We start from the raw sequence: 23,848 nt of genomic DNA on the forward strand, positions 1-23,848 counted from the left end.
TAGTTAATTTTTTTTTTACTACTACTACTATTACCACAACTACTACTACTGCTGCTACTTCTACTACTACTACTACTACTACTACTACTACTACTGCTGCTCCTGCTGCTACTGCTACTACAAAATTTGCTTCTGTGGTGCGATTGGAAATAAAAACAAAAACAAAAACTTGAGCTGCTGGATGTTGTGTGACTTTTGGCAACGCTGGATAAGTATTGCAATATTTTTTTCGTTCCATTTTTTACTTCTAAATTTACTCACCTGTCTTTGGGGCTTCCGTGTGTAATGTTTGTTTCGTGTTACTTGCATGGGGGGGAGGAGGAAGAGGAAGTGGAGGAGGAGGAGGAGGAGGAGGAGGAGGAGGAGGAGTTACAACTGTAGTAGCAGCCATGTGTAAAATCGACTGGGTAGATATGAGGTCATTCCACTGCTTCTCTCTCACCCTCTCACCTTTCCTCACTCACTCACTCACTCACGCTGTCATCCTTCCTTCCTCACCTGCCACTCTTGCACCTTGTCTCACCCTTCACACGTACTTCTTACACCCTACCCTTTCGTCTGCACCCTCTCACTCTAAATTCCTACCTCTTCCGCAACTTTCCCTCGAACAGTTTACCTTTCCTCACCCTTCCCTTCTCCCTGCATCCATTCACCCATCACCTTACACCTTTCACCCTCTCAAACCCCTTGCATTTGCTGCCACACTTCACCCTCGCGTGAATGCCATCTATTCACGGACCAGGTAGTCAAGGTTATAACACCTGGAAATGCTCTCGTAATCAATGCACGCCTACACACACACACGCACACGCACACGCACACACACGCACAGGCACACACAGGTACATATATACACCGGCTCACATGCACGCACATAGCTGCATAAACACCTACATTCGAGGTAAGTAATGCCCCTCGGGTGAATGTGGGTCAAGGTAATTCGCGGCCGCCAGGTGGAGGCAGGCGTGGTGCGTGGCCGCGGCTCCTCCCTCCGTCGCGCCCCGCTCCGTCCCCCTTCCTTACCGCACACTCTTTTTCCTTCCTTCCCCCTCGACTGCCTTCACTTCCTTCCTTCCTTCTTTGCATACTTCCATTACGTCCTCCGTCCCTACCTTCCTCTTCCTGCCTTCCTCCATCATCTTCCATCACTTATTCACTTTCTTCCTTCCTTCTTTGCATACTTCCTTTGCTTCTATCTCTCCTACCTGCTTAATCACTTCCTTCCTTCTCTGTATACTTATCTTGCTTCCTTCCTTCCTTCCTTTCTTCCTTTTCCTTCCTTCCTCCATCATCATCCATCACTTATTCACTTCCTTACTTCCGTACATACTTTCTTTACTCCCACTCTTTCCTTTCTTTTTCTGTTACTTTATTGTTTGCGTCCTTATCTACCATTCTCTCGATCTAATATTCTCATACCGGCTTTTTCTTTTTCCTTTACTTCCTGGTTTGTCTTCATTATTTAATTATTTTTCCCCCTTCCTTCCTTGCTTTCTTTATTTTCTCCCCTTCTTCCTTTTATCCATACCACAACCCTTCATTTGCTACAATCTTCACTTCCTCCCTTCTCTTCCCTTTTCTTCCTGTCTACCCTTTTCTCTTTCTTCCTGCAAACTCTTCTTCCTTTCCCATTCCCTCTCTCTCCCTTCTTCCTGTCTGATTTTTCTTTTTCTTCCCCTTCTCCCGCCCTCCCTCCCTTTCTTATTCCTTTCTTCGTTTCGTTTTCTCAATCAATTCTGCGCATTCTTCCCCAATTATTATTTTCTTTCTCTTACTTACTGTGCTTTTCTCCTCTCTCCTGATTACCTCTCCGCTGCCCTCCTTCACCTCTTCCTTCCTTTCCTCAGAGTGTGCTTACTAACACGACAGAGCAGCTTCCTCTTTCTGCAGCTGCTACTACTCTCTACCTAGAATGTTTTATTTTTAAGTCTCTCTCTCTCTCTCTCTCTCTCTCTCTCTCTCTCTCTCTCTCTCTCTCTCTCTCTCTCTCTCTCTCTCTCTCTCTCTCTCTCTCTCTCTCTCTCTCTCTCTCTCTCTCTCTCTCTCTCTCTCTCTCTCTCTCTCTCTCTCTCTCTCTTTTTCTCGAAGACGGAACGAAAGAGCTTAGGGCACAATCTCACCTTCGCCAGTTTTCTCTTTCATATTTTTCTTTCCTTATTGCTCTCTCTCTCTCTCTCTCTCTCTCTCTCTCTCTCTCTCTCTCTCTCTCTCTCTCTCTCTCTCTCTCTCTCTCTCTCTCTCTCTCTCTCTCTCTCTGTCATTTTTTTAACACTTTTCAATCCTATTCCTCACACTTTTCCTTTATTTTCAATCCCTGTTAGTTAATTTCTACCTTATTTTCACCCCTTTAATAATCCCACTTTCCGTTTAATGTTTTCTTGGGATATTGTTTTCATCTCTCTGTTTTATTTTTCATCTTTTCTTCAATTTCTGTTCAGTGTAGCTCCATTTTCTTCGTCTTTGTCTCTTCTCTTCTTCTTCTTTAACTTCCTATATAATTTTCTTTTAGTTCGCCTTTCTCAGCCTTTTCCTCTTCCTGCCTCCTCCTCCTCCTCCTCCCCTTTCCATTTCTTTTATGTTCTCTTGTTTCTCTTGTATTCTTTTGCTTTGTTACATTCTTTCTGATTTTTCTTACATTCTCCACTTTCGTTTTACATTCCTCCCTCGATCTATCTGTTCTTCCTCTCTTTCTTCATTCTCTTTCTATCTTATATATCTTTTATTTTATTTTATTGATTCTTTTCAATTCTTTTATCAGCTTTCTTTCCTTCTTTTCTTTCCTCTGCACCTCCTATTATTTCTAAGGAGTAAGTCATATCTATCTATCATTTTTCCTCTCTTCATTCCCTATCTATCTTATCTTCCTTGTTTTTCCTTACTTGGTTCTTTTTCCATCTTCCTTATTTTTTCTCTTTCCTCCTTCTCATTCCTACTTAACTTATTACTTCTACACATTGAACCACATACCAACGCCACCACCACCACCACCACCACACGACCACCACCAGCACCTTTCGTGACCTGTCCTGCTCACTGATATAACTAACGTCTTTAAATGCTAACTAATAGCTTTTACTTCTACCAATTTTCTTTTTTTTATTTGTTTGTGCAGTTCAATTTTATGCTCCGCCCTGAAATCACTTTGTAAGATGATTTCGTCTTTAAAAACTCTAATGTCGTTTTTGTTAGACTCTTCCACCTCTTACATCAACAATATGCAAGGGCTAAAGAGACGATCAGTAGGGTTATAATGAGTGGTTGTTAAGGTTCATGGCACAGAGGAAGGGTCAGACTACCACCAGGGTCATAAAACTATCTCTGAAAAGGCCCTAAACTCCTACTATGAAAGCTTTGTTAAACATGTGTACTTGGGCGACGAAATGTTTCAGAATATAATCTTAAATGATGAACGTGAGAAGAAAACATGTGTGGATTTGTAATTTTCTTTTTGTGTGTGTGCGTGTGTTCATCCGTCCGCTCCTCCTTCCGTGTCCGACCGATCTTCCAATTGAGACCTACCTCCTGCCTTAGGGATCGCGTGACTGTTACCTATTTACCCACTTACCTGCATGCCTGTCTACCTTCGTACCTACACACGCACTACCTGGCTCCTCACCTAATTACCTTACCTTTCACCTTTTTACCACGGCAATTACTTCTTTCACTCTGTAGATAATTCCTCACTTAACAATCTATCTATTTTCTATTTTGTCTACATTATATTGCCCCTTCTCATACCAAGCTAGCTATCTGTTCATCACCTAATATATTTACGTTTTTTCTTACCTTGCTCACCAAAGGCTGTGTTGCTGAGGAAGGTGTTTGTAGTAGCAAGTCACTGGTCTGTTGGAAGAGGGATAAAGGATTCAGATTACTAGGGTAGCAGATTTCAGATTAGGTGGTTGTCTTTTATGTCTACGCCTTGTTAGATTTATAATATATGGGAAGCTTTTGTTTATTGGACATATTAAGCTTCAGTATTTTCCTTTAATGTATGCTTGAGTGTTTATTGTGTATATTTTTTTATTTTCATATTTTAGAAATGTGTATCTTTCCAGCACTAAATTTTCTCACTTCCTTATTTTTACCTGGATATTTCCCGCCCTCCTTCCTTTAATTCCTTTCTCACATTCTTCCTCCTTTTTTCCCAGCAGTTTTTCACATCCAGTCTCTTTCCCTTTTCTTACGTCTTTTCCTTTCCTTTCCTTCAATCTTTTACCGTTCATCATCCTACTTCCTTATTCCCTTCCTTTTATCCTTCCTTTCTTCCTTTCAGTCTCTAGTTCTTCCTTCATTTTCTCCTTCATTCCCTTCCTCTATCATTCACTTCACTCTCACTCACTTCATCCATATCTCATTCCTACTCTACTACCCCGCACTCTTCCCCCTCCCACTCTCTTCCCCGCTCCTTCCCCTCCCCCTCTCCCTCCCTTCTCCTTCTTCACGTCCTCTACCTCTGACCTTCAACTCGTCAACACTCGTGCATTCTGACGCGGTCCAAATTACGAAAGAATCCTGCCTGTGAATGAGGCATAAAAGTATTGCTTCGCCGCTTGTTGAAGGAGAGCATAAAAAGTGTATATTTATCCCCGCTCGGCACTTATTATTTTCATGGCTGCTCTTCATTGAGTCGCGCGCACACACAGACAGACAGACACATCATTGGAGGAGGAGGAGGGGAAGGGAAGGAGGTGGGAGGTGGTGCTTGTGTTTGTTTGTGTGTATGTACGCGTGTGTGTTTGTGTTTGGATCGGGTTTTATCTTGGTTTTACTTGCAGTTGGTGAGCAGATACAGTGCGTGTGGGTGCGTGTGTGTGTGTGTGTGTGTGTGTGTGTGTGTGTGTGTGTGTGTGTGTGTGTGTGTGTGTGTGTGTGTGTGTGTGTGTGTTCTCTCGACCGATTGCACACACACACACACACACACACACACACACACACACACACACACATACACGCACACATACTCACACACACGCATGTAACCGCCCCTGCCTGCCTGCCTGCCTGTCTTTCTTGGCCTTCTCGTGACCTTTGACCTTCGGCTTTTACGCGGCAGTGGCCGGGTGACCTTGACCAAGTGCGAGGCGGGGCAGTGGCCGGGGTAGGAGGGCGGGGAGGAAGAGGAAGAGGAGAAGGAGGAGGAGGAGGAGGAGGAGATGTGGTAGGGCATGGTGGTGAGGGACGTAGGAGGGTAGGAGGTAGGGGAGGGGTACAGGTCAAGAGGAGAGAGAGGGGGGAGAGGTACTTGCATGTTACTCTTAATGTCTTTCCTTCTGTTGCCTCGTGTTTTCGTCTTCTCTTTCTTTCATTGTTCCTATTTCCCTCCTCTACTATATTATCTACTCATCACCCCCCCTCCTCCCTTTTCCCTTTTGCTACTTTTTTCTTAGATATTTTTATCCCAATTTTTTGACACTCCTTCACTTGCATTTCTTTTTATGTGTTTTCCTCTCCTTGCCTCTCATACTTTCGTCTACGTTCTCCTGTTTTCGTTTTTAGTTTTTCGTATTCATATTTTACCATCTCTTCAATTTCTCATCACTTCCTTACTTCTCCCGTTGTCTCATATTTATCTCCTTTGCTTCTGTCTCTTTCTTTCCTGTCATACTATCTCTCTCCTCTCCTCTCCTCTCCTCATCTTTTCTTCCCTAGTCTTACCTTCGTTCTCTTTCTCAGATTTCTCCTCCCATCATTTCATCAGCTTAAAACACACAGTCTATCACCATAAAAACTTCCTTTCACTTCCTTATTTCTCCACGACTCTCCCATTTGTCTCCTTTCCTTTCATAGCTTTACTTTCTGTCACACTCTTCCCTCTGCTCCCCTTTTACCTTCTCTCTCAATCCTTTCCCCTCTCGTCCTTTCATAAGCTTAAAACACACACTCCAACGCTCACCTCAGAACCTTATATCAAGACGGAATAAAACCTGAGGAAGGATATATACGGAAGGAGCAATCTGGGTGAGGAATAAATCTGGGAGGCGACAGGGCGGAGGTGGAGTAGTCTGTTTTGATCCTACCGAGCCACGCCAGAATCTCATACCGCTGCTTCCCCATTCCTCTTCCCCTCTCCCGTCCTCCTCCACCTCCTTCCCTTTCCCCCAAGACGCCAGGGTGCCCGAAATGCGTTCACCTGGTCATTCCCGCTTCATAAATCTCCGCCGTGGATCGAGCTCAACTAATTACATTTCGCTCTGGTTACGATGGGTTGAGGTTCGCCAGGATTGGGTGAGAGAGGAGAATGAGAGAGAGGGAGAACAGCAGGGAAAGAGAGGGTTATGGGGGGGTGTCTGTGGGTTAGTAGAAGCTAGGAGGGTGAGATGTGAAGGTTACCGTATTATATAAAGGCCAGGTGGGATGAAGAGGGGAGATGCTGTGAGGGTAAGGAGTAAGGTGAGGGGGAATAAGATAGGAGGAAAGGGAGAGATAGTAGGTGTTTGTAGGTCAGCGTATTTATAATAAAGGAGGAGAGGATGCGGAATGGATGGAGGGGAATATGTAAGGCTTCGTGGGAGTAGAATGTCAGGAGGAGGGAGTGGTGATCATGGGGTAGAAGGTGGAATAGGATACGAGAAAGGATGATCGTAAGGAAAAAGAATGTTAAAGAAGGGAGACGGAGAGAAAATTAGATGAGAGAAGAGATGGAGAGGAGTGTGTGAAGACTATAGGGAAAGCTTAGGGTAGGCCAGATAAATGTGAAATATAAGAAGGAAAAAATGTAGTTAGGTTACCTTATTATATATATAGGCCAGGAGAGATGAAGAAGGGAGATGCTATGACTCGACTCAGACGATGAAAAAAAAGCTATAGAAAATGTTACATAAGGTTGGCGATTTCTCTTCCTACGTACGATTATAAAGGGAGTCAGAAGGCCAGAAAAGAGTTAGACTAAAGAACGATGAAGAAAAAAAGTAGTTATGACTTTACACTATAGAAGAAAAAAGAATAATTAAAACGTTGCATAAGGTTTGCGATTTCTCTTCAAGCGTAGGGTTCTAAGGGACTCAGACACAAAGGTAATGAAAGACTAGACGGAGGCAGCAATAGGGAATGGAAGAAAAGGACCTGGTTACCCTAAGGCATTGAGAAAGGAGGACAGATGGTTAATGAATACATCTCACGGGCTGCCTTTTAAGTCTCTTTGTATCCCTGTGTACCTTTGTCAATGGGAGCTACATCAAGAAAGAGACGGTAGGAGCGTGAACAGTACTTTAGTTTACCTTAAAAGACGAGAGGAAAGGACGTGAGGAAGAAGGGACTGTAGAGGAGGAAGAGAGGGACAAGATTAAAGCATCGGGAAGGAAGGGGAAAATTATCATGAAGCAGCGTAAGGAAAAATGAGTGTAAGGTCGCAAGGGAAAAGAAGTGAAAGGGGAACAGAGAGGGGAGCGTCAGCATGAGGTAGAGGGAACCGAGCTAGATTTTCCATATTAGTAGAATCGCTTTTCAGTGCCCGGACACGTGGGGGAAAAGACTCGCCAAGAATATGTAATGGGAGGAGGTGAGTGAATGGCCTGAGAGAGAGAGAGAGAGAGAGAGAGAGAGAGAGAGAGAGAATGAGTGTGTGGGTAGGTGAGTGGGTGTTGAGTGTGTTCATAGGTAGTGAAACACGGCTGGTAGTTAACGTAGAGTTTATTACGATTGTGTAACCTGAGAGAGAGAGAGAGAGAGAGAGAGAGAGAGAGAGAGAGAGAGAGAGAGAATAAAAAAAGACTATCACATTATGTAACAGTAAAATGTTTGTAGGAAAATGAAGAAAACGAGAAAGAAAAGAAAACTCATTCCAGTGCAACAACTATTTCACGAGTATTTATCAACACTCACACAGCTAACGTTTGTGAAAATATAAAAGAATAAAAAAGAATGATAATAAATTTTAGTATCGCTTGTTGCTTAGTTGACTTGCTACTACTACTACTACTACTACTACTACCACCACCACTACTATAACCAATACCACCACTGCCTCTACTACTACTACTACTACTAATACTAATACTGCAACTCCTACTATTATAACTTACTCTAACTTACACTAATACAATTCACAAAAACAATACCAATAAAAATACCAAAAGTAAACGAGAAACATGGATCAAACTCTTCTCTTTTCCTTTTTTCCTTCCATACGAGTGCCCCTTACCTGTGTGACTGCGGTGCTCAGGTAGATCAAAGGGCGGGGCCGGCAGGTGGGCAGCTCATATTACATCCGCCAGGTTCGTTTACTTCCGGGTGGCGCTATTCGTCCTTGATGGCGGGGATTGTCTGTCTGTGTGTGTGTGTGTGTGTGTGTGTGTGTGTGTGTGGAGTAGGGAGAAAAGAGAGAGAGAGAGAGAGAGAGAGAGAGAGAGAGAGAGAGACTAAAAAGAATACGAAGAATAATAAATATATAAAAATCATATCACCAATTTTGTCTTCTTTGCTATTATTACTTAACTACTATACTAGTACTACTACTATTGCTACTTCTGCCACTACTACTACTACTGGTATTAGTACTTCTTCTACTACTACTACTACTACTACTACTACTACTACTACTACTACTAATAATAATAATAATAATAATAATAATAATAGTAATAATAATAATAATAATAATAATAATAATAATAATTCTACTTACACAACAATATAAATAAAACTATCCTACTAATTTCTTTCTTCCCTACCACAATGATCAGGACTAAAGATCAACAACACAAGGAAAGTCAACAGTTAGTAACAATATATTCTCTCTCTCTCTCTCTCTCTCTCTCTCTCTCTCTCTCTCTCTCTCTCTCTCTCTCTCTCTCTCTCTCTCTCTCTCTCTCTCTCTCTCTCTCTCTCTCTCTCTCTCTCTCTCTCTCTCTCTCTCTCTCTTTCACTCCTAATCTGCTGCAGAAGTTTTCCACCCTCAGGAAATTACATTAAGCCGTTGAGAGCCTTTTGTCTCGAATTATTCTCGACCCTAGAGCCTAAAAGAGGAGAGAGAGCGAGAGGAGGAGCAAGAGGAGGAGTGAGAGGAATAGAGGAGGAGAAGAGAAAGAGTGTGGGAGAGAGAGGCGGAGAGAGGCGACTTGCTGGCGGCGACTGGTGGTTCTTATGTAATTTTTGTAGAGGAAGGAAGCGGAGATAATGAAAGAGAAAAAAGAAGGGACATAAGAGTGGTTCATGTACTGTAAATGATGTGCTGTGCTGTGTGTGTGTGTGTGTGTGTCTGTGTGTGTGTGTGTGTGTCTGTGTGTGTGTGTGTGTGTGTGTGTGTGTGTGTGTGTGTGTGTGTGTGTGTGTGTGTATGTGTGTGTGTGTTCGTTTAAAATGCATGCGTTGATTTTTGTTTAAATTCCATGTTTGTTTCGAGAATTTTAAAAAGACCACAAACACACCATATTGACGCAGCATCAACACAAACTCTTTCTGTCTCTCTCTCTCTCACACACACACACACACACACACACACACTCACACACACACATACTTTTACTCACAATCTCTCTACCAAATTGTTGATTCTCTCTCTCTCTCTCTCTCTCTCTCTCTCTCTCTCTCTCTCTCTCTCTCTCTCTCTCTCTCTCTCTCTCTCTCTCTCTCTCTCTCCCCCCCCCCCCTGCACCTTCCTTTTCCAACCTCGCTCCCTCCTTCTCACACCTTTCCCTTTTCCCTTCTCTCAACTTTATTCTCCTCCTTCCTCTCTCCTTTCATCCTTTCTGCCTAACATTGACCTTCTCTCCTCTCAATAACACCATTTCTTTTTTTTTTCCTCTACTAAACTCTCTCTTTTTCCCGAAACTTATTTTTCCCTCATTCATGATTTTACCATTCTTTCCCTTCCCCCTCCATCCTCTTCTCCTCACTCCTCTTCTGTTATCTTCCGTCTCCTTCTCAAACGTGTATTCCCACGTTTTTTCCTTCCATCCCCTTTTTTATCTCTCCCTTTCACGTCCCTATTCTTTCCTCCTCCTTCCGTCCTTCTCTCTCTTTCCCTTTTATCTCCCCTCTTCTTTTCCTTACACTAACCTAACTTTTCCTATATTTTTCTTCCCCTATTCCCTCTTCCACTTCCTTTCCTCTCTCCCCCACACGTCCTTATCCATTCCTCCTCCTCCTCCTCCTCCTCCTCCTTCCACCTTGCTACCCGATCCTTCATAACCCACCCAAAGTCACCTAACTACGCATTCCCATTCTCCCCTTACACACACGCTCCCTCATTCTCTCCCTTTCCCCTTGCCCCCTTATTCGCCATCCCTTCTAGGTCTATTCTGCTGCGTGTAGGCCTACCTGTCAGCCTAAGACAGGTAATGATTATAGAGTGAAGGACGAAAAACCGTGCAAGTCGGCTTTGGTTAGCAATACACGCGGCCGCCTATTTGAATGAGGTTAAGGGGGGGGGCAGAGAGAGAGAGAGAGAGAGAGAGAGAGAGAGAGTCTATATATATTGGATTACACATGAAGGTTTTTATTAGAATTTACATAGGAACTTGATCTCTCTCTCTCTCTCTCTCTCTCTCTCTCATATTAACTTACTCTTGCAAACCACATCTTAAGAATACTCATTTGTTTTACCTTGTTTTTTTTTGTTTTTGTTTTTTTTCGTTAATTTCGTCTCCACAAAAATCCCTTCGACCACGTGACCTCATTTGTCTCTTAACTAATGGCCTAATTAATCACTGTAGATGCGCTGCCGGTCCCCCTCTTCATTTTCTTTTTTCGTTTCTCGTCCTTAATGATCGCGTTGACAGATGAAGAGTCTCCAATAATTATTTCCTTTACTCTTTTTCTACTCGTGTGTGTGCGGCAGCGTGTGTGTGGTGGGGGGGAGGGGGTATATGTGTGTGTGTGTGTGTGTGTGTGTGTGTGTGTGTGTGTGGCAAGGTTAAGGCAACTGACAAAACATATTGGTTCGGGAAAGGTCAAGAGATCCTTAGGAGGAGGAAGAGGAGGAAGGGGAGAAGGAGGAGAAGGAGGAGGAGGAAGAGGAGGAGGAGAAGGAAAAGAAACAAAATAAAAAAATAATAGGAAGAAGAAAGAAGAATCAGCTGGAGGAGGAGGAGGAGGAGGAGGAGGAAGTAGAGCAGTAGGAGAAGGAAAAGCCACAAAAAAATGTATAATTGAAAGAAAACATCAGGAAGAGAAGGAAAAAAAAGAAAACAAGAAAAAGAAACAGGATGAGGAAGAGGAAGTGGAGAATTAGGAAGGGAGAGTGTGGGAAGAAGGGCAGTCTTACTAATTGTGTTATTGATCGTTGTGTTGCAGAGTCGTGGGGCTCCTGAGGGAACACTTGAAAGAGGAGGAGGAGGAGGAAGGAGAAGGGGAGGAGGAGAAGGAGGAGGAGGAATAGGTGTCTTGGGCAGGTTGTTGCGTTCGTGTCATGCCTCTGAGTGTGTGTGTGTGTGTGTGTGTGTGTGTGTGTGTGTGTGTGTGTAGTAAAATGGAAAAGCTGTCATTGAAAAGATGGTGAGGAAGAGGAAGGAAGTTTAGACATGTGAGATAAGAGAGAGAGAGAGAGAGAGAGAGAGAGAGAGAGAGAGATGTAATTGGTTGAAAGGAGTTGAAGTGGAGTATTTTCTGAAGCATATTCTTTGTTAGTGAACTTTATTTTTTTTTCCTTCTATTGGTAAAACAAATACACACAACGTCCACTTATACTTTTTTTTTTATCTTTACAGCTCTTTTTTTTACATAAGTATTTTCTTTTTAAACATCAGTATTTTTCAACATAAGTATTTTAACAAGTATTTTTTAACACAAGTATTTCTGACAAGTATTATCTTTTCTTCATATTTTTTCACCTTCTTGTCATAACTCCTTTCTTCTTTACTTTCTTCCGTCTTTACTTCGTCGAGTCATTAGGTGAGATTACACATGTTTAACTATCGCGAAAAAGGGGCAGATTACGTCTTTATTCGTCTGTGTGTGTGTGTGCGTTTGTTTTCTTTGGTAATACTGAAAATGACAGACTAATTACACACTCTCACAACACCAACACCACCAACAAAAATAATCACACATACACACCCAGTTAAAACCCTTCAAATTCATACTCATAAACACCTACCACCAACACCAACACCAACACCAACTACAATAATCACACATACACACACACACTCAAAACCTTTTAACTTCATATATACACCTACACAAACCCATTCCTAGTCACTTTATATTGTGGATTAGCGATGGATTACAAGAAGTGTAGGCAGGCTCACGCTAGAGTGGTTGAGAAAAAGTAACTTGGAACATCTTTTGGCCTCTTTTTCTGTTTCCTCTTATTGAAGCAGCGTCTAGCGGGTTTTTTGTTCCCTTTTTTATTGCCCTTGAGCCGTCTCCCTTGCTCTAAAATAATCTTCTTCCTAGGGTCTTTACGTACCTGTAGGAGTGGCAGAAACTGTGGCCTCGCTCACCTGGGGAAGTGGATTACCTGAGTTGCTAATGGCAGGCTCGAAGAAGGAGGAGGAAAGTGAAATATAAATAATGCTTCAAGGAGAATGTCAGCTGAGAGAGAGAGAGAGAGAGATGTTGTTCATTCTCGTAAACTTATGTAAATCACCTCAAAGATGGACGTAATAGGATTGTTGTCCGGCGCCTTGCATGTTTTGAAAATACATTATGCGTTGATTTGCTTATGATTAGCGTCAAGTTAGGCTAGGTTAAGTTTGGGTTATAATTTGAACTGTCGGTATTTCTTTTTTTTTTTTTTTTTACAGTTAAGGAAGCAGCTCAGGGGCAAAGAAAAGGAAGACTGATGAAAAAATACCCGCTAAATATTAATGAAAAAAAAAGAACACTAAATAATAATGAAAAAATGTCCTTAGTAGAATTATTTACTATACATCTTTCTTTTTCCTTGTTACTGTTCTATTTCTTTATCTTCATTTTCTTTCTTAGTTGCTTCCCGTTGCACTTTCTCCTTCTGTTCCTCCCTCCACTTGTTGTTCTGATATATTCTTTTTTATTCGTTTTTCTTCCTTTTATCTTCGTTTCTCGTTTGCCTCCTTTTCCTCTCCATCTTCCTCCCCTTACTCATGCGCTCTTAACTTTCTCTCTCTTTTCTACTTCCTCCTCTTCCTCCTCCTCGTCTTCCTCCTCCTCCTCTTCCTCCTCCTCGTTCCCCTGCTCCAGTTTTTTCATCATTAAATCTTCCTACCTTTCATTCCCCCTCCTCCTCCTCCTCCCCCTCCTCCTCCTGTTCTTCTCCTTTTTCTTCTCCTCTTCTTCCTCTTTCTCCTCCTTTTTTATCCTGGTCCCGATGGTCGGTTTTCCCTTGAATGTTTGAAAGGAATTCTGTCCACGTCGAAACAGGCGAATACACACACACACACACACACACACACACACACACACACACACACACACACACACACACACACACACACACACACGTCCGCTATGATATATAAAAAAAGGAAATGTTAAAACTCCTAGAACGGTCTGCCTTACGAGGGGCAGTTCTGTCAGGGGATCTTTTTTTCCCTCTCCTACTTTTTACTTCTCCTCTTCTCTCTCCTCCTGCGCCGGCGACCTCGTGTGGGCTAAAGGGAAGAGGTCATTAAGAGGAGGCTTGTGGGCAACAGAAGATGATGCTTCACTTGTACTTTTGCGTAGTTTGTGTGGAAAAAGTTGTGGTTTGCAAAGTATGATGATGAGGATGTCTACGAGTTACCGCGTCTAAAGCTGTGAAGTTCAGTTGATTTATTTTGACGATAGAGATTATTGAAGGGTTGAACTGAATTGTGCGCAGGGACTTTTGATCTCCGTAAAAGATGATGTTTATTTTAGAGCTGTGGAGATCAAGCTTGGAAATATAAAGGAAAGTTTTGGAAGGGGTGAAAAATGTCCTGAGGTTTTTTTCATCCCTGTAAAAGATGGACTGGTAATCTAAATTTACAGTGACTTCCTTAACTTGCTCTATTTTATGTTGTGAGAGTCGTTCTTTATTAGTAGGAAACTCATCGTGGCGTTCAAGGGCAAAATAAAATAATTGTGGAAAATGAAAAGTCCACTAAACACTTGCTCATAACCGGGAAGAGAACACCACAATTGTTTTCGTTTATTTGGCTGCGTAAGGGAACACAACCAAGAAACAAGAGCCAGGGTCAGACTGTATGCGCATAAGCCTACATACGTGTGGACAGACTGGAAGAGAGAAAGTGTGTGTCTGTGTCTACGTCAGTGAGCGCTTGCAACCTGGAAGTGAGGGCCAGAGTAAGACGCTCAGTAGGTGCTTTAAGCTTCTTGGCGAGAGTGGATGTTGTTTTAGTGTCCGTCTGTCTAGGTAACCAATACGTGAGAGTCGTGCCAGGAGTAAAGAAAGGCCTCTAATCGTCTGTTAGTGTCTGTGTCTGTCAGGGTAACTCGCATAAAGGTGAGAAGCAGAATGAGGCAAGAATTGTTTTAGTTTTCGACCACTCCTACTGGAATAATACAAGCTATCTCATTCTAAACCATTTCCTTGACATCGGTTTTATCAATATCAGTCATCGATACACCGTTCCTTACGAGCAGAATGATTCAGGATTCGTTTTTTCTCGACTACTCTTGCACAAATAATTCAAGCTATCTCATTCTAAACCATTCCCTTGACATCGGTTTTATCAGTATCAGTCATCGATACACTTCCCTACAAGCAGAATGAGTCAAGAATTGTTTTCCCGGACACTGACGTAAATACTACAAGCTGTCTCCTCCTCTACCATTCCTTTGACATCGGTTTTAACAATATCAGTCGGCGATACACTGTTCCCTATAAGCAGAATGAATCAAGAACTGTTTCCCCGGCCACTCTTAAATAATACAAGCTCTCTCATCCTACATCATTCCCTTGACATGCTCTAACAATACCTGCAAGCGAAACACTATTCCCTATAAGCTTTACGGGTTAGTAGCTACACCCAACGTATTGATATTTCTCTTAGTAGTTGTATGACGCAAATAAGGGGATAAATATGTAATCAGAGGTTACGTATGTGGAATTCAACGAGAGCGAAAAAGAGTTCAATGAAAATGCGGGATGGTTTTAAGATATCGAAGCACTAGCGAGTTTATGAGCCATGCAGTGGAGCCCAACCATTGATAACAGCACGTGTGGAGGAAAGGAAAGGAGAGAAGGAAGGTGTTTTTCGGGTGTTACCTTGAGAAACACGGAAGGTTGGAAAATCGTGCTCAGGGCAAAAAGTAGGACGGAGAAGAAAGGAAGTAGAGGGAAGTGTTGGTGACGATGAGAGAGAGAGAGAGAGAGAGAGAGAGATTTAACTCTTACACACACACACACACACACACACACACACACACACACGAGGAAGAAGAGTCATGGTAAATTAGGTCGCGACATAAATTAGGACACAGACAAGCCGGACAGAGAGAGAGAGAGAGAGAGAGAGAGAGAGAGAGTAAAGTTTTGAGAGAAAAAAATATATTCTCGCATAAACATCACACTCTATTATGTGGAAAATGAAAAAAAGATAAAGAAAATAAAGAAACAGGATCAACTAGAAAAGAGTTTGAAAAGGTAGAAAAGGTGTTTTAATATGAACAGCTGGTCTAAATATTACTTTTTTTTTTACTTTCTAGATTTGAGATTTTGTTTGACTTACTTGTTTATGTAGAAGCAAGAGTCTTTTTTCTGCATATATATTTTTTTGTTTAATCCGTTTTTTTACTTAGTTATTATAGATTTTTGGTTTAGTTGATATTTTTCTTTATGTGGTAGCAAGATTTATTTTTTCGTTTTTATTGTATTGTTTCTTTTCTTTATCTCCGTTCCAGTCTTCTTCTTTTACTTACATTCCTCCGATCTCTCGTCTTCCTATCGTCTGTTTGTCTTCCTCCTCCACTTTGTCCTCCTTCACATGATTCTGGTCCTATACGTTATATCCTCAGTCTCATGTTTACCCTCATCTTCGTCTTCCTCCTCTTCGATTTTCTTCTTCTGCACATCTTCCTCCTCCTCCTCCTCCTTCTCCTACTCTTGGAATTGTAATATCTGTCTTATTTCCTTTTGTATATATTTTCTTCTGGTTGTTTCTCTTCCGTCTTTCCCTTTTCTCCTTCTTCACCTGCTCTGGCCTCTCTACATCATCTCCTCGCCCTCATGTCTACCCCTATCATCGACCTTTTCCTCATCTTTCTCCTGCTATATGTACCTCATCCTCCATCTCTTCACCTTCCTCTTCTTTTCCCTCTCTTCCTTCTTGACCATCTCCTCTTTATCCCGTTTTTCCTCCTCTCCGTTCTTCTTCGTGCCCCTATTCTCCTTCCGTTTACTTCTCTCTTTCGTCATTATTATGTTCTTGTTTCATTATGTTATGTTTTTCTTTCGCTAATTTGAAAAGTTAGTTTCTCTCTCTCTCTCTCTCTCTCTCTCTCTCTCTCTCTCTCTCTCTCTCTCTCTCTCTCTCTCTCTCTCTCTCTCTCTCTCTCTCTCTCTCTCTCTCTCTCTCTTGTTTTCATTTTTGTAGTTTAATTTTCTTTCTATTTTCTTTTTTATCATTTTTTCCCTTAGTTTCTTATGTGCTTGTAATTAGTGCGTGCTTGTGTGTGTGTGTGTGTGTGTGTGTGTGTGTGTGTGTGTGTGTGTGTGTGTGTGTGTGTGTGTGTGTGTGTGTGTGTGTGTGTGTGTGTGTGTGTGTGCTTGTGCGTGAGCGTGTGTGTGGAAAGATTAAGCTTGCGTGGAATTGGACAAGATGTACTGTGTGTGTGTGTGTGTGTGTGTGTGTGTGCGTGGGGAGCACCACATACAGGCGTGGCCGACATGGAGCTCTGATCAATACCCCGCCCCCCCCCCCCCCCCCCCCACGCCCCTTCTCTCCCCACATTCCCCCCCATCTTCCCAAAAGTAGTAGTCGCCCCTCTCTCTCTTCTTCTCTTTTCTTCTTCCTCTTCTCTTCTTCCTCCTCCTTCTCTCTCCTCCAAAAACTATCCCCTCTAGTTCCTCCCCTCCTCCTTCTACTCCTTGCTTTCTCTTGTCCCTCTTCTCTTTTCTTCCTCCTCTTTCTCCTCCTTTCTCTTCCAAAACTATTCCCCACTTCCTCCTACCCTCCCTCCTCCTCCTCCTCCTCCTCTTTCTCTTCCTAAAATGTAGTCTTCCCTATTATCTCCATCTCTCTCTCTCCTTGTTCTCCTCCTCCTCCTCCTCGTTGTTCTCATTCGCCTCTTCATCCTCCTCCTCCTCCTCCTCCTCCCCCTCCTCTTCCTCCTCCTCCTTCTCACCCTCCTCTCTTTCCAAAAATAGTCCCTCATCTTCCTTCTGCCTTCCCCTCCTCCTCCTCCTCCTCCTCCTCCTCCTCCTCTTACTCCTCCTCCCCTTCCCATAATATTCCTTCTAGCGTTAACTTTATTTTTTTCTTTTTCTCCTTTTTTTTTTTTGACCTCGTCTTTCGCCTCATCTTTTTTTCAACTCCTTATTTCTTTTTATTTATACGTCATTTTGTTTACATACTTCTTTACTTTATCTTTATCTTTGTTTCTTTATTTTCTTTCACGTATCTTCTCCCCCTTCTTTTTTCCTTTTCTTTTTTTTTTTGTTCCTTTCCTCCCTCATCGAAATTGTAGGCCTATCTCCTTTCATCTATTTCAGCTGCTCTTGTTCCTTCTTCTTTTCTCTCTCTCTCTCTCTCTCTCTCTCTCTCTCTCTCTCTCTCTCTCTCTCTCTCTCTCTCTCTCTCTCTCTCTCTCTCTCTCTCTCTCTCTCTCTCTCTCTCTCTCTCTCTCTCTCTCTCTCTCTCTCTCTCTCTCTCTCTCTCATAACTTTTCCCATGTCCCCATTTTCATTCCCCTTCCTCCGTTGTGCTTTATCCTCTTTTCCACCCCTCCCTGCCTATACATTTTCTCTACCCACTCTGTATTAAATCATCTCCCCTACCCTCTTCCCCTCGACTCCCCTTTCCTTTACAATTCCCCTCCACTGCCCTTTCCTCTCACCCCTCTCTCCCCGTGTCATTTGCTCTCCATTCAGATTCCTTTTCTTATTCCTAAACTTTTTTTCTTCATTCTGTCTTTCACTCTTTGCTCCGTAATTCATTCTCTTCCTCCTTCCCTTCCTTTTCCTCTGAAAAATGGCAAATATCGTCCATCATTGACGAGTGTAAATTCATGCACTAGGGGTCCAGAAATAGCAACCCTACATATGTAGGGTTGCTATTTCTGGATGCATGGAGAGCCTCTGCAGGTCGTGCACGAGAAATCGGATTTTAGAGTCACCATCAGCATTGACCTGAAACGAAGAAAACATTCCAAATTAACGTATAACAATACTATAGTTGCTCGTGTTCATACCGAGGAAATACAAATATCAGATGAAGGAATTTGTTGTCTTTATATTACTCAATGGTGAACCATCACCAGGAACATGTGGTGCAGTTCGGGTTTCCTAATTACAGGAAGGATATTGGATTACTGGAACGAGTTCAGCGACGTGCTGCGAAAATTGTTCCATTCAGCTCTATGAAGAATTACTCGTCCTCGTTTCGCTTGTGAAGAGAATCTTACGAAGAAATTTGATTTAGTTCTTCAAGTTTCTGAAGAAATCAAGTTTACGTCGATCACTCCTATTTCTTTGAGCTACAAACTAACGCAAGACCTAGAAACAACAGTCTACCTATACAGGCGAGGCTCTCTAGCACAGATATTAGGAGATTATTTACAAACCAAGGCGTTCGAAAAAAGGAGCAACCGTCTTGCAGAAGTAGTACATACTTTAATTTGCTCTGCATTCACATGGCGACCATAGAGCAGATTACATCCCTAGAGTGGGCAACATCGTAATGAGTCAGTCGGTAGGCTCTCTGCTGCCTTTCCTTTTATGTTCCCTGTTTCCATGTTTCTTCCCTTTCTCCTACGTACTCTCCATTCATCTCCGATTTCTCCTCTTCCACTTCCTTCCCAGGTTCCTTAATTAATAGCTCTTTCCCTCCTCCCGCTTCCCGACCAACATAGGGAAAAGTAATATCTCGACCCACTGCCCCTTTCCTTTCCCTTCTCCCTCCCCTTTTACCTCTCCTTCCTCCTGCCTCCCCTCAGCGTCACATAGTTCATATTCCACCAGTTTATCATTCTCTCTCTCTCTCTCTCTCTCTCTCTCTCTCTCTCTCTCTCTCTCTCTCTCTCTCTCTCTCTCTCTCTCTCTCTCTCTCTCTCTCTCTCTCTCTCTCTCTCTCTCTCTCTCTCGCTCTCCACGTGCCTTGTTTCTCATAGAAGAGAGGAAGTAAACATTCCTTTGAAGTGCTAAACGTACATGTGTGTGTGTGTGTGTGTGTGTGTGTGTGTGTGTGTGTGTGTGTGTGTGTGTGTGTGTGTGTTTGAGATAGAAAAATATTTGTTCTCTCTCTCTCTCTCTCTCTCTCTCTCTCTCTCTCTCTCTCTCTCTCTCTCTCTCTCTCTCTCTCTCTCTCTCTCTCTCTCTCTCTCTCTCTCTCTCTCTCTCTCTCTCTCTCTCTCTCTCTCTCTCTCTCTCTCTCTCTCGGCGGCTCAATAGGCTGTCTTCGTTGAGTTCTTCCTTTTCTGCCTCGCTAAGGGGAGGAGGGAAAAAAACCTCTTGCTCTCTAATGAAATGCTTTCGACAACTCCGGCACTGACCCCAGAACGAAGGAGGAGGAGGAGGAGGAGGAGGAGGAGGAGGAGGAGGAGGAGGAGGAGGAAAAGGAGGAGGAAGAAGAGAAAGAGGAAGATGAGTTAATGATGAAAATGATGATGATGAGGAGGAGGAAGAGGACGAAGAAGAGGATAAGAATTGTGAGGAGGAATAGGAGAGGAAGGAAGGTTATGAGGATCAAGGAAGAGAAAGAGGATTAGGAAGAATATGAAGAATAAGAATAAGAGAAAAAACAGAGGAGTAGGAGGGGGAATAGGAGGAAGGGGAAGAGGAAGAAGAGTCTAAAAAAATAATGTTTGAGACCCTTTGTGAATGAACTCTTGAATCAAAAAGTTGTGATGGGTTGAATGGGAGAGAGAGAGAGAGAGAGAGAGAGAGAGAGAGAGAGAGAGAGAAAAAGTCAATCTCTGAAAATAAAGTAAAAGGGGGAACAAAGCCAGAGTGAAAAAAATGTTAAAAAAAAAATGTGTCTAAAAAAAGGGGAGGGGAGAAAAAATGGGAGAAACAAAGTTAGTGGCGGGGAGTTGGGGAGACAGAGACCCGCCTGAGACTTTGAGTAGAGTGTTTGACTTAGGGGAGAAGGAGGAGGAGGAAGAGGAGGACTAGGACGAGGAGGTGAAGGAGGAGAAGGGGAAAAATTGAATGTCCGGTGTATTTCTTTCTGACCAAAGGAAGAGAAAGTGAAAAAATGAGGCGAATAAAAGAAGGATAAGAAAAAGAAGAAGAAAATATGAAGAAGAAACGGGAGAAAGCGAAGGAGAATATGAATGAGAAAAGGAAGAAGACGAAGGAGAATATGAAGAAGAAAAGGAAGAAGACGAAGGAGAATATGAAGAAGAAAAGGAAGAAGACGAAGAAGAATATGAAGAAGGAAAAGAAGAAGACGAACTCGAATATGAAGAAGGAAAAGAAGAAGACGAACTCGAATATGAAGAAAGAAAAGAAGAAGACGAAGTAGAATGTGAAGAAGAAAAAGAAGAAAACGAAGGAGAATATGATGAAGGAAAAGGAAAAGACGAAGGAGAAGAAGAAAAAGAGAAAAATTAACACAAAATAATGAAGAAAAAAAAGAAATAGAGCAACAACAAAAACGAGAAGAACAATAAAAGAAAAAGACGAAGGAAAAGCAGAAAAGGTAGAAGAAGAGAAAAAAAAATCAAAAGAATTCCTCTCTGAAATAAAAACACAAAACTGAAAAGACGAACGGAAAAATCAAAATAAAGGAGGAAGCAGGAAGAGGAACAGAAGCAAAAAAATATAATAAAGAGAAGGAAGGAAGGAAGTGAGTGTTGGCGTGCAGGTCACAAAGCTTGAAACGGCTTATGTAATTGAAAAAAAAAATGAATGAAAGAGTTGGATTGGTAGGTCGGGGAAGGGAGGGCAAGGGGAAGGTGGCAGCGAGAGAAAGACTATTAAAAAGAAAAGAATATTGGTCAGAGAAAAGAAAGACAGATTGGTAAAGGGAATGGTATGGGAAAACGGGATATGGAAACGAAGGAAAGACTTTAAAAAAAAATATTGGTAGGAGAAAAGATACGGAGAATGGAAGAGGAAAAATTTTAGGAAAGTGACGATAAATTTATATGAGAGGAAAAATATGCTGGAACGAAATGGAAAGGGTAAAACAAAAGAAAAAGGCATTATAAAAGAAACAGGGAGGTGCTTTAAAATATGAATATGGGGTAGAAACTGGAAATGGACTAGCAAATAATGGGTTACTGATAATGAAATGTGTATGAGTTTGGGAAGGAAAGTGCCTGAGAATGAAGAAAGGAGGGGGCTGGGCAAGGACGTGGTCAAAGGAATGGAAGTTTAAAAAGTTAGGAAAGAAAGATGAATAACATTGAATAAAGAAATTTGAAGGGGGAAAGGAAAAAAAGGAACGTAGCACAGACAAATAGATGAGTAAATTGAGGTTATAAGGGATGGAAAGGCAAAAGGAACGAAGAGGTGAAGAACAGTGGAATTGGAGTCGAATGTAAATGGCTTCTATATTCCAGAGAATCGGATTGAAGGCTGAAAAAAAATGATCTGGTTAATTAGAAAGAGGTATTGTTACCGATGATGAGACTAGCTTCATGCAATAGGTACGGAAAGCTGAAAATAGAGCATGAAAAAGGAAGGGTTACTGAAAACTTAAATACTGAACTAGACGCGGTATAGAGAGGAAGAAGAGAAAATAAAGAAAAAAAGATAAAATACAGAGACAGCTACGAAGAAAGACATACCAATAAAAAATGAAGAAAAAACGCTGTTAAGGATAACACGAATGGACAGACAGACAGGCGGAGGAAGAGAGAGACATACAGAGAAAGGAACACAGCCGAGGGTAAAAGTGTGATTAAAACTGCCCGAGGTAGAGCGAGGTAGAACGAGAAGAAAGCGAATGAAAAGAAAACAAGGGAGGGCAGCTAATGTATTAATAAATGTAATTGATGTGCTGGAAAAAATGAACGAGGAAAACTTCAATACAATAGGAAGACGCATAAAATTGAATGTGTTATTGTTGTTGTTGTTTTGTCATGTCAGAAGCTTTTGTTTTCTTTATTTTCCTCTTACTTGATTCTCTTTCTCTCTCTTGTCATTTTTTCTTCATCTAATTAAGTCATTTGTCTGTATATTTTTTTACTATATAACTGTCTAAGTATCTGTTTGTCTGTATCTATCTCCATCTACCCATCTATCTATCTCCATCTACCAATCTATCTATCTATATCTATCTATCTGTCTATCTATTGCTCTTTATATGTATCTTCTTATCATTTCGTAAACTACTCTTCATCTTCACTTATCCATATACAACTATCTATGACCAGGTTTTTGTGATACGTAGAGATGAAAAAAAATTAAGGAAGATGCAAATATTCGAGGAAGAAGGTACGAGTGACAGACAGGCAGACGGGCAGGTAGACAGCTTGAAAGACAGACAGACAGACAGACGGGCAGACAGACAGGCAGAAGTAAATTAATCGAGGTAGATGAATGATGGGCAGGGAATAACCTGAACTATGACACGAACATGGAGGGAGAGAGAGAGAGTTCTATTTTCTGACCTAGTGGACTCTGAAATTTGTGTGCAACAATTTATATAAAAATACAGAATTTACTCCCGCCGTTTATTTATTAATTGAGTTATTTATTGCGCTTGCTTCCGAGCTTCGTATAATTTATTTTTTGTGTTAATGTATATTTTTGTAATTTATCTTTTTAAACCTCACGACACCTTTTCTTTTATATTTTCTTTTATTTTCCTTATCCTTTTTCTCCTTTTTTCTTCTTCTACTTCCTCTTTTTTTCTTTTTCTTTTTCTTTCCTTGTCTTTCCCTTTTCCTCTTTCTTGTTCTTTTCTTTTGCTTCTCGTCCTCCTTCTCCTTCTTTTTTCTACTTCTTCCTCTTCTTCTTTTTCTTTTCTCTATTTTCATATTTAGATTTTTGTTCTTTTCTTTTTATTCGCATCATCTTTCTCCTCCTTTTTTCATTTTCTACTTCTTCTTCTTCATCTTCTTTTCTCTATTTTCATATTTAGATTAATTAGTTTTAGAGATTATGAAAAACCTGTCTTCCTTTTTTTCATGATTGTGTGTGTTTTAAGATATTTTAATTGGCGCGGTGGCTGAGTGTGTGTCGCTTGGGTGGGGTGAGTCAATTCGAACCCCAGCGCCGGTCTTAAATATGGTTCTCACTCTCTCTAAGACTCTTCTACTTAAAGCTTCATCTTGGTCTTCGTGTATCGTTTCACCTCTTCCTTTCTGTTTCTATCCCCGTATTTTAATCAGTTGTCAGTTATTTGTTTTCTTTTTCGACTTTTTTTGTTTCTTTTGTGATTTTTAACTTCCTTTTGTACATCTTCTATTGTGTATTCCTCTTTTTTTTTAGTCCTCTTACTCGTTTTCACTTTGCATTCATTCTCATTTTCCTCCTGCTCCTCTTCCTCCTCCTCCTCCTCCTCCTCCTCCTCCAACGTCTTCTTCTGCTCCTCCTCATTCTCCAAATTTTTTAGGCGTTTTCTTCGCTTAATTGATTTCTCTGCATTCGCCAAGATTGTTTTACTTGCCGCCTACACCTCCTCTTCCTCCTCCCCCTCCTCCTCCTCCTCCTCCTCCTCCTCCTCCTACTCCTCCTCCTCCTCCTTCTCCTTCACTACCACCACTCCTGCCTCTTACTCCATCTCCTCCTCCTCCTCCTCCTCCTCCTCCTCCTCCTCCTCCTTCTTCTTCCTCTTCTTCCTTCTCCTCCACGTCATTCCTTGTCCTCCTTGATGTCACTTGAGCGAACGAC

The 23,848-nt window shown here is 41.8% G+C and overlaps 1 protein-coding gene across 3 annotated transcripts in view; it reads left to right on the top strand.

Annotated features, from left to right (window-relative positions):
• LOC127001506 (uncharacterized) overlaps positions 1-23,848 on the top strand; it is a 68,286-nt gene that overhangs the window by 412 nt on the left and 44,026 nt on the right. The window lies entirely within an intron of this gene.

This window comes from Eriocheir sinensis, chromosome 21 (genome assembly GCF_024679095.1).
Source record: "Eriocheir sinensis breed Jianghai 21 chromosome 21, ASM2467909v1, whole genome shotgun sequence".
Lineage (NCBI taxonomy): Eukaryota > Metazoa > Arthropoda > Malacostraca > Decapoda > Varunidae > Eriocheir > Eriocheir sinensis.